Below are 21,851 nucleotides of genomic sequence, written 5' to 3' on the forward strand. Positions count from 1 at the left end.
CTGCCTGGAACCCAGGCTCTGGGATGGTGCTTTAACTGCTCTGGGCCACTCCATAAGGTATGTTCTTATTTAAACTGCATCATAGAGTTAAGCTATTATGAAAGAATTCTGTTGTGAATTCTTTCGCTAAGCAAAGAATCATTTTGTAATGCAAATAAATCACTCCTCTCTTCCAAAACAACAATCACTGGCAAGGACAGCACACATGAGCATCCCTCAAAGTGCTTTCCTACATATACAGCTATGCATATGCTTACATGGATTTTTGTGGCACTGAAAATCTCAATGTGTTGAACGCCTCCTTTGTGACAGATCTCTTAAAAACCATGAAGTAAACATTCCCATTTGAGAGAATAGGAAAACAGAGGTTTAGGGAGACATAGGAATTTGGACAGGGAAAAGCCCCTCACAGTTCTACATGTCAAGCGCTTCTCAGGAGTACTGTTATCTTAAATCATAAGCTTGGATGATTGAGATTTAGAGCAGGTCTGACTTCTCGGATTGTTCCTCAATTACAAAAATCTGATGCCTAGATTCACTCATTTATCTAAATGCATTGTTGCTGTTGCTGTTGCTGTTGTTGTTGAAGGCCTTCCATAATGCCAGGCCTTGCTCTGGGGACTGGGAAATAAGGCAAAAGCAAAAGTTTCTGCTTTCAAGAACTTTTCTTTAACTACTATCCAGAATTGCAGGCACCTGCCACATGTGACTATCTGCATTAAAATTAATAAAAGTTCCAGAAATTAAAAGTTCAATTCATCCATTTTATGAGTTAATCTCAGATACTCCAGCTGTTGAGATTCAGCTACTCTGACACATGCGTCCAGAGGCTACCATGTTCGGCTGCACTGACACAGACTGTGTGAGCTGTTGTCCCTAGCAGAATGTCTTCTTAGTTCTGCTCTAGATGGACCAAAAACAAATACATAACAGGTGGCAGTAAGGGCTGTGAAGACAAAGCAGGGTTGGAGGACAAACAGAGAGAGGCAGCTCATTTATACATTCTGTTAAGGGAAGATTCTATAAGCCAAGGCCTGTATGGAGAGTGGGAACGGGTACCATAGATACCTGAGCGATGAGCATTCCAAGTTTGTAAGTACTGAGTTCAAGAGCCAAGCCTGTTAAGTGTGTGAGAAGCAGCAGGGAGACTTCTTTGGCTACAGAGGAGAGTCGCTGAATGAGGGGCAGGGCGTAGGGTTGAGTTCAGAAGGGAAGGTTGGGTGAGAGCAGGCAGGGCCTTTGTTGACCATGCTGATCCTTGGAGTTCCAAGAGCAGCTATTGAAGTCTTGTCTTGTCTTTTTCTCCTCTCAGACTTCCTCTCTGTTTTCGATATGAAGGAATTGCCAAGACATTGAAATCCGGAACATCTTGGGCAAGTTGGGTTGAGTTGTTCAGGTCACTTGTGGTACATACTGTGACTACAGAGATAAGACAGAGTGCATGCCTCCAAGACAGGATGTGGAGTGAGACTATGTGAATATCTGAGTTATTTGAGGGGTCACAATTGCTTCCCATGTTGCATACCCTCAGAGACTCAGTGCAGTGAAGATGGTGAGCGAAGACTTCCTCAAAGTAGCAAATACCCACTTTGATTCTTGAAGATGACTCGAGATGCCTTTTGCGTGGCCCCAACTTTAATGCCTCCTTGAGTGCTCTGTGCAGGTTCCTGCAGGGATTTCAGTGCAACCCACATGTCTCAGTGCTTCTTCCCAGCTGGAGAACCAAGTGCACCCAACAGAGAGATGCTGCTGGTTCTGAAGCGCTTCACATCTCATTGCTTTGTTTGATAAGCACTACAAGGGAAAGCAGTGACTACATATTTGATCATGGGGTATCAATATTTGTGTTAAAGGAGCCTATTGAGCAAGTCTGTAATTCTTTCCTGGCATAGCAAGAACTGAAGGGCATCCATAAGAATGTATATTCATCTAAATTCATGGGATGCAGAAGTCAGCCAGAAAGGCTTCTCAAAGGCATGATGCATCTTGCTCCATAAGTGCACATTTTTCAATTCGTTCTCAGAAGCAGACGTTAAAACCTACAGCACAGTCATTTAGAATTTCAAAGATTTCTTCTTCAGGGGGTGGGACACAAAAGATACCACCGTTGTTCACATAATGCTGGGATGCTGAGGAACAGCAGCACACCATTAATGAAGATGGGGCAGTACAGCTTTATGGAAAGGCAAGAGCTATTCTGCCAGATAAAGAGGATGCCTCGTTACAGTTGCTTTAGAAAAAGATTATTATCATTATTGCTTTTAAAATTCACTTCTGTATTCTACCTAGGTTGGGAGAGCTTAAGAGGGGAACGGTAATTTTTAAAAGCAGTTTTCATAGATCAGCAAAAAAAAAATCACAAAATGCTCAACAATCAGGATGTGTGTGTGTGTGTGTGTGTGTGTGTGTGTGTGTGTGTGTTTCTGAGCTGAAGGTGTCAGTCAGAATTGAAAATAAAAGCAACACCTAAATCAGGACATCCCTATTTCTTTAAGGCAGATATCTTGCTAGTTCTGCTCTGTGTGGATTTCAATGGTGCCCAAAACTTAGCAAACACTTGGGAGGACCAAATAATATGGAGCTTCTCATGCATAAGGCTGCTGGTCCTCCAATGTTATCTTGCATCATTTTTCCTGTCTTCTCCCTCTGCCTTTGTTGTCAATTACATGAGGCGAATGCCAGTTCTAAGTTGGAAAACCAGGAGCCCAAGCTGCAAGAACAGCCAGCAGACAACATCGTCTCTGAACTGCTATTGTTTCTATTTTAGGAGCACATTGAGTGATTAGCTTGGGTAACGGTAACATCACATTACCTTGCACAGGCTGGAAATGTCTTTCAATAAGGAGGCAACACCAAGGCCATGTGATACAATCCCGTAGACAGAGCCAAGTGGAATACATCAAAGAGAGCCTTGATGCAGATGTTTCATGCAGAAGAAAATTAGGTCAGAGACCACTTCAATTTCAGCTTCTGCCAGCCTCGTTTGAGAGCTTCCAGTGAATTCATAATGAATAGCTTCTAGGGCACTTTTCTCTCATTCAGTCACAGGCTGCCACAGCCAGATGAGCGTTCCATGTGGAATCTTCTCTCATTATTTAAAACTGCTACTTTGTGTTCTGAAATTCCAGAATCCTTCCACTGCACTACCACTAAGGCCCTGAAACAAAAAGACTCCAAAAATACATAGACACATTAATCTGCATCACATTCTCGTGCTGTCTCTCTCTCACCATCCATCATATACATACATGTTTTTTAATACATCTTCAAGCCCCTTTTTCATCTGTCTATGCAGGTACATAAACCATGGCTGAGGAATATTGGAGATGTCGTTTTTCTTTTTTTTTTTAATCTTACTCAACTCTGAAGAAGCTGAGTGGCCTATAGATGACCAAAATGCTTTGTTGGCGTCTTGCAGGGAGTGTGCATGCGTGAGTGAGTGTGGCGTGCATGTATAAAAAAAGCTTTTCTCTGAAAAGAGCAGAGAAGGGCAATGTGACCTCAATGAAAGTGAATGATACGTCTTTCCCCTGCCCACCTCCAGCCCCGTCTCACATGTTATTTATTATATTGGAGGGTTAGAATCTGGGGCGCCCTGGTATCTTCCTTTTTCATGTGCTGCCTACCTTTCTGGGCTTTACACTGACAAATCCTTGCTGATCAGGGTCGGGTTGTACAGAGTGGATCACTTCAATTCACGCCAAGAGAAGAATCATTAGATTCTAAATGCATATGGAAGCAAGGGGGCAGAGAGGCAGACAGGGAGGTTCACGGAGGCTCCTCCAAGCTGATGACGCTCCGATTTCCCATGGGAAAGGGAATGAAGTGGCAGCGCCAGCTCCAGCTTGCCGTGACACAATTGCTTTGTCTTTGCTACCTCCAAAGCACCAGGGCGTTCATTAACTGGGTTTCTCAATTCTAGGGCTCACAGAGCGGTGGCAGAAAGCCTCACAAAAACACTGGCAGGTCTGCCTCTAATTCCACCCATCACGGGGAACCATCATGAAGATGCTGACTTTCCTGCTCTGCCATTTGAATTTGTGCGACTGGCAGGAAAAGATATTCCTCTCCCTGCCCTTTTTCTTTCCCCTCTTCCTGTTCTGCTCTCTGCCCACACTCTCCTTCCATATTTTTCTCTCCGTGTTGCAGGCACACTCACACACTCGGTTGAAGTGTCTAAGGCAGGCAGAAGAGTACAAATGTGACCTTACAGATGGAGAGATACAGATGTAAGCTATGCCTTTGTGTAACTTGGAGAAGCAGCTCTCTCTTCTTCAAGGTCAGCGTGCTAACCCCCCAAAATATGGGTGCTGGGCCCTGAGTCCCTCACAGCTTCAAGACTGACGCAGTAAATAAGCTTTGTTTTATATTAGAGGCAATTCATGTCACAGTGGAAATGTCTCACTGTGGGTTGCAACTGCAGCTCTACCTACTAAAAGCTAACAAAGACCTTGCTCATAGGATTAGCACAAGGCATTCTGAAAAGATTCATTCATCAGTGGGATAGTCTGCTTCCTTCGAGACATACTTTGATGGGGGCAGCTCAACACAGGACAAATGACACTGACTTGGAAACCAAACAGATCTGAGTCTGAATTTAGGCTGTCATATTATGGCTGTGTGTCATCAGGCAAGTCACTTAGCCTCTCTGACCAGAAATTTTATTCCACAATAATACAGATAAAATATCCATTATAAAGGTTGCATGATATCATATGGAGTTAGACAGCTTCTCATGGTGTCTGGTAGAAGATAGGTACTCAATAATTAGAATAATTTTTATTGATATTATAAAGTAATAATGTAGACATGGCATAAAATCAAACATACTATTTGACTCTTCTCTACATGGAGATTTGTCTGAGAAACACAGAGACACGCGTAAATCAGAGTCTAAAGGCCAAAGCCAATGATCCCCAGGTCCTGGAGGTAAGTCACATAATATGTGCAGTATAGATTTTGGCGCACACTTGCTTAACAGATGCCAGTACACTCCCTTTTTTTGTTTACAACAATGTCCAATTGTATAGCAAATCCCATATGATCACATACCTCCATTGTTTTTAAAGATTTATTTGTTTTTACTTTAAAATCAGATTTAAAGAGAGAAGGGCAAACAGAGAAAGATCTTCCATCCCTTGATCCACTCCCCAAATGACTACAATGACTGGAGTTGAGTCAATTTGAAGCCAGGAGATTTTTGAAGTCTCGCATCTGGGTTTAGGTGCCCAAAGATTTGTGACATCCTCTGCTGCTTTCCAAGACCATAAACAGGGAGCTGAATCAGAAGCAGAGCAGCTAGAGCATGGATTGGCACCTCTATGGGATGTTGGCGCTGCCGGCAAAGAATTAACTTGTTACTACATTATGCCAGCTTCTGCACACCCTCCCCTTAACTCTCTTCTGTGAAGAAGCTTCTTTTTTATGATGTAACCTGGGGCAGAGAAAATCTTCACAAGCAAAAATAAAACATCATTCATCAAATTTTTAAAAAGGTTTATTTACTTTCATTGGAAAAACAGATTCACAGAATCAAGGAGAGGCAGAAAGATCTTCTATCTGCTGATTCACTCACCAAGTGGCTGCAACAGCTAGAGCTGAGCCAGTCTGAAACCAAGAGCCTCTTTCTGGTCTCCCACATGGTTGCAGGGTCCCAAGGCTTTGGGCCGTCATTTACTGCCTTCTCAGGTCACAAGAAGAGAACTGGATGGCAAGTGCAGCGGCTGGGACATAAAATGGTGCCCATATGCCATGCCGGGGCTTGATGGGGAGGATTAGCTAACTGAGCCATTGTGCCGGTCCAAATCATTCGTCTTACATTGAGCTTACTCACAAAAATCATAGTGCTTTTGAACTTCACAGGTGGAAAAAGAGAAGCACCAAAAAGTTAGGAACACTGCCAGCCTCTTGCAGCAACCGTGGTGGAGACCCATCACCATTGTGGTTAGCTTCTTAGTTCTGGTAACTTCCAAAGGTCCATGTGTTGGGAGGCTTGTCCCCCAAGTCTTGTGTTAGTGATCAATAGATTAATCTTAGTGGATTAAGGGTTGTGACTTGATCTGAGTTTATTTTAGGAGGTGAGCCGATTGAGAGGTCTTAGACCATTTGGCATAACCCCACTCTCAGCTTTCTGTGTTGCCATGTGATTATCTCTCTGCTACCCGTCAGCCTCACCAGATGCCTAAATCAATGGGACCATCTGTTTTGGGAGTGTGAACCTTCAAAACTGTAAGTCAAGCTTTTACATAAGTAGCTCCCCTCAGATATTTATTATGTAGTAATGGGAAGCTGAACATGCAGGAGATTGGTACTGGGGAAGAGAGGTCATAACTGCTAACTACACCAGAAGAAATGAAGGAGACGTTGGAATCAGGTGAGTGGAGAGCTGGAAGAGAAAGTTTAGAATGTTGTTAACACGGCATAATGAGTGATTCTAATGAGGACTAGAAATACCAGAATGCCAAGAGAAATGTGGGCAGTAAAGACCATGCTCTGAGATCTCAGATGGCAACATGAATTCTACTGAGCATAAATTAAAGACCATCCTTGTGATGTGGTGGTGGAATACCTGGTTTCTTTATGTCCATTTCCTGAGACTTTGTGGGAAGCAAAATTTAAAGAAGATGACTAGCAAACTGTGAGGACGCTCCTGCTAGTTTCACAGGAGCAGAAACAACTGAAGTAGAAAGATTTGGAAAATTTTCCAGCCTGGTCAGAGAAAGAAACAAGTGAAAGTTTGTGAAGACTGGGAAAATGATGTAGAGAAACTATTTACTAAAGGGATCAACATAACAAAAGGGCCACTGCTCCTGGGCAAGCCAACAGAAGAAAGATCCAACAGGCATTTTAGTGATTTTTGAGGAAGCCCTTCCCAGCTCAGTCCTATTAGAAGAGTGAAAGTACAGATAGGTTTTGAAGATGTTGCAAGGAATATCCTATCAAGATAGAGTTCAAGTACAGCTTACTTACCCAGGGTCCGTTCCAGATGCGGTCTCCTAAGCAACATGCTTAGGTACCACTACAGCTCTCTCAAGTTGGTCTAGGTATAGCTCCTGTTGGCAGCAAAGTGTGAAATTTGTGTCCACATGATGATAGTTTTGTAAGCATGCAGAATTCCAGAGTTGATAAAGCCACAGCAGTTTCCACCAAGTTTTCTGAAAGAGCCTGGAAAGCCAGGTAGAATTGTGACGTATATGGAACACTCATGGGATGATGTGTACAGAATCTGTGAGCATGAAGTTGCACAAATGACCCTGGAAAAGTGGAGGTGCTGGCAACATGAAACATGGCCAAGGAAAACAGCAAGCTGTATGATAGGCAAGTCTGGGAATGTTATAGACACCAGCATGTGATCACACAGTGCAACTATGTGCTCAGAAACCAGTAGAGCCAATGGAAGCCTCCAACTAGATCTCAAAGAATCTGTGGTCCAAACAGACACTTGCCTTGGGAGTGGAGCCATTGTAGACAACCTTCACTAGGGCAATGCCGAGAGGAAGTGCAGGATTGGAGTTTCAGGAGACTTCCCAGCAGGGGACCGTAGCCTGTGAAAACTGAAACACAAGCTACGACCAGGAAAGCCCAAGGAAATAGACTGCTCCTTGGGACTTGTGACCTCCTTAGTGTGCCCGATGCCAGACATGGAGCTTGAGGACTTAATGAATGCCCTGCTGGCTTTCAATCTTTATTCAGTCTGATTAATCCTTCCTATTTCCCTATCTCCTTTTTTTTTTTTTTTTTTTTTTTTTTTTGGAACACAGACATCTATCCTGTGCCTGTCCTCCCACTGTACCTTGGAAGTATGTCATTTGTATTTATTTTACAGGAACGTAGTGCTAGAGAATTTTGCCTTGAGTCTTAGGTGAGACTTACGGTTTTTGAATTATTATTTGGTCATATTGAAGAGTTTGGGATTATGTGGGGGGCAGAAAAGATACATTTTGCTTTCTGAGATGAACATGGATCCTTGGAGGGGACAGGGATGGAGTATTATGGTTTGGGTAATAGTTTGGGTGTCTCTCAAAGGCCCATGCATTTAGGACCCTTATCCCCAAAGTCCTATGTTAACAGCTAATGGAACAATGTTAATGAGTTAAGTGTAGAGACTTGATGTGATTGTGACTTCTGGGATCTAAACCTGGTAAGAGGTCTTTAGACCATGGAGTTATATCTTGGGAAAGTATTTGGCTGGTGAGGCTAAATTTGGCCAACCTCCCCTACCCTGTGTGTGTGTATGTACGCACGCATGTGTTTCTTGGTTTGCCATTGTATAGTTTTTTTTGCTATCTCTTGGCTTTATCAGATGCCTGAAGCAATGATGCTGCCCAATCTCAGAGCATGAACTTCCAAAACTGTAAGCCAAAATAAATTTTCCTTCATAAGTAGCTCTTCTCAGGTGTTTGTTATGTAGTAATAAAAAGCTGATCAATACAACATGCAATGACTTTAGGTCCATCTGCCACCAACCACTCCATTGTCCAAACAGACTGTGGCCTGCCCAGCACTGGACTTGGCCTCTATCTAGGCACAGACTCCATCAGAGACCTGGAAAGGCACTACATGACTCCTCTTATGTTAAGCAGACTGAGCCAGAATCAAGGCTAGGCAGCCAAAGCTGCCCAAGGTTAAACACCAGCCTGCCAGACTTTGGCTCAGTATGCTGGCATATGGCTATGGGAAATGCAACACTAAAAAGGCAAAGAGAAGGGATGAGGAAGAGATATTACTTTTTTATTTATTATTTTTAATTCATTAATTACATTGTATTATGTGACACAGTTTCATAGGTACTTGGATTCTCCCCACCCCTCCCCAAACCCTCCCACCATGGTGGATTCCTCCACCTTGTTGCATAACCACAGTTCAAGTTCAGTTGAGATTCCCCCATTGCAAGCATATACCAAACATAGAGTCCAGCATCTTGTTGTCTAGTCAAGTTCAACGGCTTCTTAGGTATACCCTCTCTGGTCTGAAGACAGAGCCAGCAGAATATCATCCCGATCAATTAAAAGCTCCAACATACCATCAGCAAAAATTTACATCATTATGGAATTAATTGAATAGTAATGAGTAACCAATATCTTAAGAGATATTACTTTTAAAAAATAACTTATTCAATGCATGCTCATTTTCTTACTCATTAACTGAATTATTCTTTATTTAAAATGTGTTTTGAGAAAGAGAGGCTTCTAAAATGTCATTATTTAACAAAAAAGACTTCATGGAAAGAAATATAAACCATTTGCTATTAATATAGTAAATATTATAACAGTGAAATATCATAATAGCACAGAGGAGCATTCAATTTTTTGCTTTGCAAGTATTAGAGATAGTAGAGATCTTTTAACAATTAGCATTTAATTAGGGAACTTAAAAAATAAACAAACTGATATGTATGTACAAACATACGTATGTACTTGAATGCATACAAATATATATGATTTATACACATACACTTAAATGTACTTCAAAAATGCTGTGGAATATGAAACCCGAAGACACTTATGTTTTAGTTCAAACAGTTTTGAACTATACTATCCCATTTTCCAAGAATTTTTTAAATACTCCACATTTAGGAATTTGACCCTTTGTAATTGTGGGAGTTGGTTTAACAGGCTATGTGTGACTTTCAAGGTCTACTTGGATTTGCCAGACCTTTTCTGTGAATGGCCAAACAATAAATATTTTAGGATTTAAAGGGCATATGGTCTCGATAAGCATAGAAATAGCACTGAACAACTCACAAACAAAACGGTGTGGCTCTTTTCCAACCAAACTATTCATAATCACATACAACAGGACAGACTTTTGTGATGGGCCATAATTGGCTGACCCCTACTTGTCTTTGCCACTGGCTTTGGAGCCTGGCTTCAGGAGCTCAGTCAGGTAAGAGAGGACTGGTGTGAGCTGAGGAAAGCAAGCCTAATGTGCACCCAAGAAGATGGGGTGAGGCCTGGAATCCTCTGTCTCTCCTCATCTTTCAGATTGCACTTTTCATGGTGTTTGAATTCAACGGAAGTGCTATCCTTTATCACCCTAAATTTACCAAGTCAGGAGTTGCAACAAATGGAGTAGGATGCAGCAAGAGTGCGAGAAACGGTTGTTCTAGATGATAGCTTTGGCAACATGGTAAGCCACAGTTAAGTGGCCAGGATCATCATCTGAAACAGCACTTGGAGCTAGGAGCGTGTTGATCATCTAAGTATAAAATGAATATGGTTTCTACTTTAATTCAAACCTGCCGACTCAGAAAAAATTCTTAAAATTCACATTAACTTGGAATAATGCTGGAAAGGAAATTCCAGAAAGCATTACTCCAGGTGAAATAAGTTGGCTCAATCAGGTCCAAGCAGATTTCAGAAAAGTTTGTGGAATCATAGAATGAAAACGTAAGTTTATTTTGATCAAAAATATTTTGAAATCCGTGCATCGTCTTTTTCATAATACACATTTTTTTCTCCACCAACTCTTTAAAGACCTATCATGGTGGGGCTGGGGGTGGGGGTACATTTCATAGAGATTATGCTGAAGCTGGACTGAAAGCATGGATAAAAATGATTCCAAGTGGGGGATACACACAAAACTCCATATAGCATGACTTGTGTTCTGTTTTCAAATGTGACTTCAACACAAAATATAAAGGGAAAAAGAAACAACTTGGTCTTTGGCTTGCCAAGTATCTGAAGAACTGATGTGCCTATTTTCCACAAATTGACTATTTCCAGAATCCAGATGTGAGCAGACTAGTGGATTTTGGGACATCTTAGACCACATTTCCCCTGCAGGCTTAGGCCCTGCATTTTTGTGCCATGTAGGTTAGCCATACCTGATACGGTGACTGATCTGTCTATGCAACCTGGGTATTTCATTAACACATTTATATATAGCAATGTTTTAGCAGATACTTCCAGTTGAGTGACAACACTGAAATCTTCCCCATAGTTTCACTTTTTTTTCAATAATTTGCTCCTTCTTCCTGTGTTTGCATTAATACTGCCAGATTTTACTATTTGTTTTGATGCTAGATATTTCATTTCTCATTCTTGTAGTTCCTTCATATGTGGCTACATCCTTCACAATAACTCTTGCAACTCACTCCTTTATTATCTGTATGTCTGAGGTCCAGCTTTCTGTCCATCTCTACATTTGTGTGTCCTATATAAGCATGCAGTCATCCTCTACCTCCATGTTGTAGAATATTATCTTTATCTTATTTCAGTCCCTAGCAATTAAATGATTCTAAGGTCTGACAGGTTCGTTTTCCTGACCTTGTGAATGTAGAAATGCATAGACTTACATTTGAATCTTGTTTCTGTCCTTTACTAACTACAACATCATAAACCCACGACTGAAATTTTCTGAAGAGTGCTAGTATCTACGTGTAAAAACGGTTGTGTTAATCGAAATAAAATGTATGAAGTAGTTGGCATGATGTATTCCATAAATGCACCCTTCTCCCTAGTCTCCATTTCCTCCTACTCTGTCTACTTGATAATCTCTCTTACACATTTTAAGTGTATCTTCATAAGCATGTGAAATTGTCTCCCAGCTTCTTGGTCTTTGCTGCAACTATTCCTCCTGCAGTTAAGTCTCCTGACTTGTGGTTGACACATAACTCTCTGCTCATTGAAGCTCTTCACCCTGGAGTTTCCTTTTCATTTGTCTTTGTAGAAAATTGATCAGGTTTCTGGGATTTCCATTTCTTTTCCCCCAGAAAAAGTGTCACCTCTTCTCCAAACTCTTCCTGAATCCTCCACCCACCCAATTTTCCCAAACCCTGCTTATCCCCCTGCAAAGTCAAACTTTATTTGTAAGTAATAGGGAAACAAACCGTACCTTTAGCATACCCTATGACTGGATACATTTGCCATGATTTTCATAATAGCCTTCAGATATTATTATTATTAAAGCTATTATTATTACTTTTTAACAGAACTTTGAAAATTTTCCCTAGGTCACTTAGCTATCACTTCACTGAAGATGAGAGCTAGGATTTGAACCCAAGAACATCTTACTCGGTTTATTATTTCAAATTCATACTACCTTGCCATTTATGCTCCTACTACAGTATATTTTGACTTTCATGAGTGATTTCTGAACAATTAAAAATCAGAATTTGCTCCATTACTGAATCATTATTAAAATGGTAGGGTTAATGATCATCGACTCTTGTGCTGTCTGAAATGTCCTAAAGTCACAACTTAAACAATCAAATAAGCACACAGTAAATATTTAGTTAATAAGCATTCAAAGCACAGATACGCTTTTTCTCCAAGTGTCCTTATTCTTGGGAAATTCTCTTCCAATGTCAAATGGGTAACTGTTCATAAATCTTTCAACCACCGCATTGTCAGGGTAAGGTCAATTTCAGTTTTCTTTCTCTTTGGTGAAGAAGTCTGCAACAAAGAAGGAGTTATTATTATTGTCATTTGGTCAAGTTCTTCTCATAATAAAAGACTCTTCAGACATTAAAGGGTCTTGGGCTATTTAGTGAAAATCCTTGGCCTGATCGGTGCAGTCAGCAGGCAGCTAGCCCACTTATTTATCTCTCCATGGCATTAGTAACCCCGTAAAAGTTAAATTTGTTTTATTCATAGCTTGGAAGGGCCTTCACCCATGAGGAGTGCTGAATAAATAGACTTTTGCCATCATTCTCTAGAGAGGTTGGGAAGGAACCACTCATGAGGAAAGCCTGCCGGGCACAAATTGTCAGAATGAAGTATAGTCTTTTCTTCAGAATCAGAAGAGTTAACCACTCAAATCATAAAGTACAAGATGAAGCTCACGTTACCAAAAGGGGTAAGCAAAGGAAGAAGGAGCAACATGGCAACACAGAAAATGCCCACAGTATAAATCTCTCCGAGGAAAATTAATTTTGAATCCTCAAGGTCATATTTTTGCCTAAACACGCAGGAAGAACGCTTTCATCACAGCACAGAAAACAGTTACTATTTTTTTAAGTTTGATAAAATAGAAAAAGATTGAATGTGCAATGCAGAATAATCTGTCCATCTGGATCTCCTTACTTGAACTTGAGTGTAAGAACAACTCAACATTGGTGAATTGAAGGTGTCTAGAGATCATTAAATAAAGGTGTCATATCATTAAATAATCATATTATGGGTTAGATAAACTCAAATTAAGTCATCATGTTAGATCTTGAATCTATTATCTCTTCAGAGAGAAAAAGAGACGGCTATGCACTTTGATAACCCCCTGGAGCCCGTGGGAATGCTCATGAGACAAGTGTGCTACTGATTCACCATGAGCTTTGAGATCTTTTCCAGGAGAAAGAACGGGTGTTTTGTTGCTCAGCCTCCATGAACATGCCTGGTGCCCCTTCTGATTAATGGTTTTTATTCCCCCAGAGAGCTGCCTGAGGCTGCAGGCAGAGATGCGGCATTGAGACAGAACTAACCTAACTGGCTCCCTTGGGGATTGATCACAGGCCTTGACCTTTCACTGCAGTGTTCCAAGCATCTGAGTTAACTGAGTATGCCTCTCCTGCAAATAAGTCTCAGCCACTTCATAAAAGGAAAGAGGAGGTTTTTCAGATATCAGGTTTAAAACACTGTAACTTTAAGACATGTTGAGGTTTACTTTCAATGCAGGGTGTGGTGCCTTCTAAAGAGAAGCCTCAAATGGTCATAAAGTATTCATGAAAGTGATCACGTTTCTAGAACTACCTACTTTCTCTCTCTGCTTGTCACAGCACTGCCTGTCTCAATTCTCTTTCAACTCTGGTGTCAGGATCCACCTTCAATTTATTTTTATCACATTCACTTTTTCATTCTGAACATAGTATCTGGTCCTGCTGGTTTCATGTCTAAACTTACCCTGACTCCACTTTCCCTGTTGGTACTATAAGTAGGTGTCAGTGTCAAGGTCTCTTCTTGATTCCCACTCCCTCTTTCCGTGTTTGGCTTTGTCTTCCCATGAAGGGACTGGTAATACAAACAGGTCTTTCTTCAGGACCCAAAACCAAAGACAGGACAAGGGACCACGATGAAATCTACAGGAGTCCTGGCCTAACCTCACATAGCCCAGAAAACTGAATCAAAGCAATAGTTGCTCCCCTTTCAGACTGTACTTCAACTAGATTGATGTGAGAAAAATTCACCACGTTGTTGGGTACAGGCTAATCTGAAATGATGCAATGTTAAACGCTTTAGAGTCATTTACGGTTGAATTATTGTGATTATTTTATATTTTTGGTTTACCTAATCTGTTAATATTCATTACAGAGGTGAGAGTATATGGAATACAGATCCATATGGGGGCACTCATAGGGGTTGGCAAGTAGGGAGAGGGGAGAGGGGAGAGACGTGTTTGCAGTGAGGGCAGGGGAGAGGATACACTGTTCCTTGTTGTCACACTATATTAGTGTGACGGGCAGTAGAGAGAAGAAACGGCATGCAGATGGTCTCAGGTGCCTTGGTGAGAATGGTCTGAGGGTGTTACCTGAAGTTATGTAAGCGGTGACACATTCTAGCTGTCCCCTCAGGAGCTCTTCCTCGTTTCCTCTGTGTAAGTTCTGAGGCCTGCTGGGTGTCCATGTCCGCCTCAGAGTGCCCACAGGCTTAGGTGCTTTCCATGAATCTTGATTGTACTCGCTGTGTTAACTTGAGCACATTTCTGAACTTCGCTTAGCATCAGTTCCTAAACAGTAGGGCTGAACATATCTTCTTCACGTTGCAATAATATATAATGAAGTCGAGTTTATTTTATGTTTGTTATCGTTATCACCATGACTAGGTGTGGATGCTTAAACATTGGTGAGAATGGAGGGAGTTTCCAGTAGTGAGACGGCTCATTGCTTGAGACATGGGACATAGGTTTCCATACACACCAGGCTGGTTTCTCAGTGCTCTTAAGTCATCAACTGGCTTCCTGCCTGAACTTTTCATCTTGTCCTCATCTCAATTTAAAGAGGGTGAGAAAGCAGAGACATCAATCGTTTCCTTGTCAAGGACAACAGCCCCTTCCTTCTTCCTTACTTCTCTCCTGGGGCCCCATCCCTGCAGAGCCAAGGGAGGGGATCGCCTCTGAATACAAATCACCACGTGTTGGGGAGCTTTTGTGCCTCCTGGGAGCCAGGGGCATTTCACTGCCTCTGTGTCAAGGCTGTAGAGAGCCCGACCCAGTCCTCCTTATCCTCATGGGGTTAAACGCCCCACCATTCCTCAGTGGGCCTGGACAGTGATGTAACCATGAAGATGGCAGTTACCCAAGGTACTGGACACAGAGTTTATTGATTTGTTCTTCTAATGCATTAGGAGGAAACAGGAAACCTCAGGAAGGTCACAAACGACAATTGTGCCTTGACTACCACAAACATTTACTTCATTCAGGGAAGTGCTACTCTAGTGGCCCTGTTATCAGCGAGAAAGAGGAACAGAAATGCAGGATTTAGAAAATAAAAACAATAAGCATGGATCAGACAGAAGCACAAAGAACTGACCAACCTAATGCTCAAACGCAAATCTGAGGGCAAGTCTGTTTTTAGTTACAGGTATGGCCAGATGCCCTACCACTACTACCTAACAAATGGGTGCGGGACTAAACCAGGCCAGGGACATGTTTTTAGCTTTTTGCTCTATGGATTCTCTAGCAACTGTAAAGCATTTTACCCTTTGATTCCATGGTTACATGTCCTCTTTCCATCTCTTCTCCAAGATCTACAAAGCTGAGTGTGTCTAAGAGCTTTAATGCACTGCCACTCTTCTCATCTCCCCCCTACTTATGATGTGACTTGTAATGGCTGACCATTGGAAAAACCACAATGAGGTCTCCTAGTCTTCCTGTACTCACATAACTTCTGGACCTTGCCTTCTTTAAGCTTTGTCTTCCCTGACAATTTTAAGAAATGATACCTTGGGTCCCTGCAATGGCTCAATTACCTAATCCTCTACTGTAAGCACTAGCATCCCATTTTGGTGCAGGTTCATGTCCTTGCTGCTCTGCTTTCCATCCAGTTCCCTGCTTATGTCCTGGGAAAGCAGTAGAGGGTGGCCCAAATCTTTAGGACCCTGAAACCACATTGCAGACTCAGAAGAAGATTCTGGCTTTGGATCAGCTTAGCTCTGGCTGTTGCAGCCACTTGGGGAGTGAATCAGTGGATGGAAGATCTTTCTTCCCGTCTCTCCTCTCTGTAAAGGTACCTTTCCAATAAAAATAAATCTTTATAAAGGGTGTTACTGGGGCAGGAGTTGTGGTGCTATGGATTAAATGCTCTTTGGGACACTCATATCTAATTTTACACTGTCTGAAACCAAGTCCCACCTCTGCCTCCAATTCAGTTTCCTGTTAATGTGCAAGTGGGAAGTAGCATAGGATGGCTAAAGCATTTGGTTTCCTTATTGGAAGGCCCCAGTGGAATTCCTGCCTTGTAGTCCTCCCTAGCTCTTACTTTTGCAGGCATTTGGGAAGTAAATCAATAGTTGGAAGATCTCTGTGTGATCTGCTCTCTGTGTTCCCCTGTCTTTCAAAGAAATATAAGTATGCAACAAATTTTAAAATGGGTCAATAATAAACTAATCTGAGAGTGCTATTATAATTGAAATAGACAGTGGATTTTAAGTAGCCAAACACATAATCATTGCTCAAAAAAATTAACCTCTTTAAGATTTCGCTGAATTCTGGACTAATTATTTATCTTTAATGACAGACTCATGGAACTAGAAGGAATCTTAGTATCTTTCCTTAGGAAAAAAAAATGTCTAATAGCTATTTGTTAGACTCTAATTGTATAGTAGATAATGTGATAAGCAATTCAAAACTACCATTTCACTATGAGGCAGATATTTTACTGATTTATCAGGTGAGAAAATTTGTGTTCAGGAGGATCACATAATTTTCTTTCTATCATAGTGCTAATCACTGATAATGACATGTACATTCTTGACTTTCTCACTCAGGGCCCATTCTTACAGTCACATTGTCAGAAGAGCATTTTAGAATGAGAAATCAGTGGTATGACTTTAATAAAATAAAAAAAAAATCCAAAATCCATCAGTGAACTGTGAGTCCCTAGAGAAACAGAGGCTGAGAGTGAAGCTAGAAATGCACTAAAGTAATAGATTCCAGTATTGATCTGGTGAGCAGAGCTGAAGAGAAGGAGATTAGCAGGATTTGTAAAGTTGTTATTAGAATTTGCCAAAGATGTTTTCCATTGTCAATGCTCTTCTTGGGAATGTTGCCTTCTGAATATTGTCCCAGAAAATGAAGTCACATAAAAGCATCCCTTCCTTTCTTCCCAACTCCTTGGTTGTGTCTTCTTAGCACTGGGCTACACCCCTGGAGTACAGAGATTTTGACATTTGGCAAGATTTTGCCTTTGATACATTTGAGTTATAGAGGTAAGAAGTTGGAGCTGGAGATAAAAATCTGGGACATGAGTTGGATGAAATTTGAGGCTGTATTGGGAAGTCTCCATGTCAGCATTATAACCACACAAAAATTATTTTTGGAGAGAAGTGTTACGTGAGAGCTATAATTTAAAAACTCACTCTAGGTCAGGTAGCTTGCTAGTTTGTCACCTGCTACCCATAAACACAAAGAGGTCTGTAGATGCAATGACTTGAATATTCCATCCTTTTCAGACAAAAAGTTCTATGTACATATGAGCATTCTCAACTAAGGAGAATATCCACAGCATTAATCTCAAAGGGCCAGTGACATAATTATAGCCAAATAACACTCTAGTTGAAACAGGAAGGAAAAGTTAGTGAGAATTAGTGAAGACTAGTCAAGAGATGAGAAAGAGCTCAGGCAGTGCCACAGGGTTGGAGTTTGGGGTGTAAAGGCTGTTTAGGAGCTAGAAATGATAAATGGAATTGACCATAAATCGAGTGTGCAAGATGAGAGGAAGAAGAAGGATAAGGCTTCACTACCTCTTGATTTTGTACTGTAAGAGATGGATTGACCCACCAAGAAAAGAAATGCAACAGAGGCATAGCTTTAAGGAGGAGATAATAAATTTAGTATTGGTATTGGTATAGATTACTCCTTGGAATGTGATTATGGTCTAGCAATTTTCCCTATGAAGCTGAGGACATACATCAGCAAATGTAATTTAACACATTGACAGACCAGGCCAATGAGGGTGAACTTGTTGATTTGAAATTTGTAGTTAAAATACAAAAGGAATCATTTTCAATAAAGCTTGGAGGTGTATCAAGGATTGAAGGACATGACCTCATCTTTGATTTTCAACCCTCTTGCTTCTCCATAGTTTCAGAGACAAAAGAAGTAATTCATAATCACTTCAAATGTTTACACAAGGACCAATGCTTAGATAACTTTCTAATAGTTGTCATAATCCCTATCACTTCCAAACTAGGTGTAGAAACAATCTAGCAATTACATGGATATTTTTTCCTTTTATGAAGATATTTGTTTTCCTGTAGGCAAAGTCATATCCATGCCTTGGTTATAAAGTGTAAAATCTTAGAGAACTTTGAGTAAATACTGCACAAGTTTTATCTGCTTGTAATATTAGCTAGTGTAAGCAGTTACCACCTTCTTATATTACCAATTCTGTGAGGTTTATAATATTCCTATTTCACCAATTAGGAAACTTGCTCAAATTTCTGAAAGTGAGAGGTGACAGATCTTCTATGAACTCTAGCTCATGCGTTCCGGGCCACATCTAGATCTCTGTTCTGTTTATTGCATTCCCCTTCGGGGTTTTGTCCCCATTTTTCCTTTTGTTCTCATTTGCGACTGCAGAATGTGCAGTAGGATGGTCTTCTTGCCATCTTCCATCCCCTGACCCCCTCATGCCTCCTCCTATCATTCTCAACCAGAAAAACTCAATCCTTGAACTCACTCTAGTCTGCTTTGCTTCTATACAGGGTCATGAATGATGGGCTGAAGAAAAATATTTAACCACCATCACCAGTTTCACTGCAGTTTTGTCTTCACAAACCTCAAGTGGACCCTCTGCTTTGCCTGGAAGGCTCACCACATTTATTTAAATCAACCAACTCTTTCATTATCCAAGTAACTCATAGTCAATGCTTCCTTTTTATTGTTTCCCACCCTGTGCCTACCTCATCATCCTCAGATGACGAACTTGCCTCTAACTTGATTGAGAAAATAGTCAGTGTCAAAAGATAAATACACATGTTCTGCAGATATCAGCTTGATCATCAATGCATATTTGCTCATGAGAATGATTCATGCTTTCACTACGACCAACCCCTAAGCTGTACACTGGGACTCCATCTTCCTTCTGACTGTGATTGACTTCCCCACCCTCCTAGTTTATTATTCACTCTGTACATCACAGTCATCAGCAGACAGACAGGCTATCACTCTCCAAATGCTGGCAATGTTCAGGTTTGGGTCTGGCCAAAACCAGGGGCCCAGAGCTCCATCCAGGTCTCCTAGGTGGACAGGATTTGAACCTATGCATTCCAATGTGGAATCTTTAACAGCATCCTAAACACTGTATAAAATGTCCCCCCCAAGAAGCCAATCTTGAGTTGTCTCCCATCCTTCATTTCCTGCAACTGCTCCATCAGCAGGCTTTGTCAACTCCACCTAAACCTCATCACTCTCTTGAGTTCAATGCTTCTGATCTTGCCTGGACTACAACTGCCTCCATATTGACCTCTTTGTTTCTGGTCTTCCCTCTTTCCTCCTTACAGATTTGTTCTCTACTCATCAGGCAGTGCTCCTGTTAAAACACATTTTGTTTCCATCCCCTTAAGCCATCTCAAGCCTTTCCTATTTTCCCAAGAATAAAATTCAAACTTTTTAGTGACCTAAAAGATATGACTTAATTTGAACACTGTTTATCTTTCTTATCTTCTCCTCTGGTACTGACTCCTTGATCAACTATAGTATCCATATATTGACTTTCTTAAATTTCTTCTGCCATGGTAAACTTATCACTGCCCCAGGGCCTTTGCACGCTTCTCTCCTTGCACCCAGCATGCTCTGAGCCGTGGTGCTTACACAATTCCTTCCATCAAGAAGGATGCAGCATGTTAAAGGTATAAAATATCCGAGTTAGAAGAATAGTAAAGACCTTTAAAATTAATTCTTGCATTGCCCAAACTGAGAAAAGTAAAGCTCAGAAAATTAAGATTCCTGCCAGCTCCATATGGTAAGTGACCAAGCTGGGACTTCTACCCCTCTGTGACCAATTCCCTTTCCCTGAAACTTTGTTAGAGGAGATAATTACTCAGTGCATGGCACTCTTATTGTTTTTGATTCAAATAAACTGTAATTAACTTTAAATGACAGCACAATTTGTCCATCAGAATTATGTGCTTTTCAGTTCTTTTGACACATTTTTTTTTCTTCTTGTGGCTGTAGATTCCAGTGGGTGAGGTGGAACAGAGAAAAGAGGATGGGAAATCAGGAGCAATACTATTATAATTACATAAAATTATTTGATTCCTTTGTGGAGATCAAAGTGCCTCACCCAGGTGACCACTCGGTTTTCCTGCTGCTCTCTGAAGCAGCTCCCCGAGTCCACTACACAGAGAAAACAAGGTTTGTTTGCATTCTCTGTGTGTTCCACTCACATAAATGGACTTTTGTAGAATAGACAACGGATGCCTTCATTCTGCTGCTTAAAATTCTTCAGTGACTTCCTTTGTCCTCTGGAGAAGTTCTGGCCTCCTTCACTGGGCTCAGCATCCCTGTATAACCCACGCTTCCATCCTTACTCTCAGCTCCTCCCACCTCCTTGACTGTACCTATTGCTATTTCCCAGGGTTCCTTGATGCTCCAGCCACACATTTGTCTTGCTCTTCAGCGTGTGTGTCGCTCCAAGCCCTTGCCCATCCTTTTCTACTGAGAGAGCCCTCATGGTCCTACTCTTTGCAACACGTAGCCAAAATTTACCTCTTCCTGTGTATTCTGGGAGAGCTTCCTTAGGCCATATCACTTGCCACCCCAGTGTCTTGAACATCTTTTGCTTGCCTTGGTTAGCACACTGAAGACTCCAAAGAAGTGTTTCTGGCTTTTTTTTTTTTTTTTGGAGTGGGGAGAAGGGTACTCCTCACTACTTTGCTAGATTCCAAGCTTTTAATAGATACAACTTGGATGCCATTCTTCTTGGTCCTCACAGAACCTTGTTTAGGACCAGGTGCCTGGTCCTACCTGCAGTGGTGTTGGGTGAACGAATGAACCCAAGAATGTTCTTAACATGCTGGCAGGGGGGGAAAGCAGCCTCCCCAAAGAATGTTTTATCTGCCATGACCTTCACCACACCTCTTCCAACCCTATTGAAATTGTACAGGCTTTATAGTAATCTCTCCTAAGGACTGATGAGATCGGTTACTCTAGACAGCATCCCTTCTGGCAGGCACTATCCCTAGTTTTCCAAAGGGCCTCTTGGGCCATCTATGAGCTCATGCTATGGGATTTCACATTCACTTACTTACTATAGAGCACTCACTCCTACAGATATGCAAGATGATTTCTAGGTAGCTTTTAAATAGATACAATATATAATGTAGGAAAAACTTCCCCATTCACGATTGCAAGTTACAAGCTCTGTTTAAAAAGTGAATTGATCTGAAAGGAAATGGCCTGGTAAAGATCACAAGGTGGCACTTAAATCTCCAAGGATGAGCAAAGAACTGATTGCCTTTATTTAGTCATTCACTCTTGTGCCTATTCATTGAAATTTCATAGCATATCAGATGCCCGACGCAATTTGTGTAAGGGGGATACAAGTTGTAGATATTTTGTCTTGGTCCCTATCTACTTTTCTTTTAAAAATGGATTTGTTTATTTTTATTGGACAGGCAGATATACAGAAAGAAGGAGAGGCAGAGAGAGAAACCTTCTGTCCATTGGTTCACTCTCCAAGTGGCTGCCAACATCGGAAC

This window comes from Ochotona princeps, chromosome 14, assembly GCF_030435755.1.
Source record: "Ochotona princeps isolate mOchPri1 chromosome 14, mOchPri1.hap1, whole genome shotgun sequence".
NCBI lineage: Eukaryota > Metazoa > Chordata > Mammalia > Lagomorpha > Ochotonidae > Ochotona > Ochotona princeps.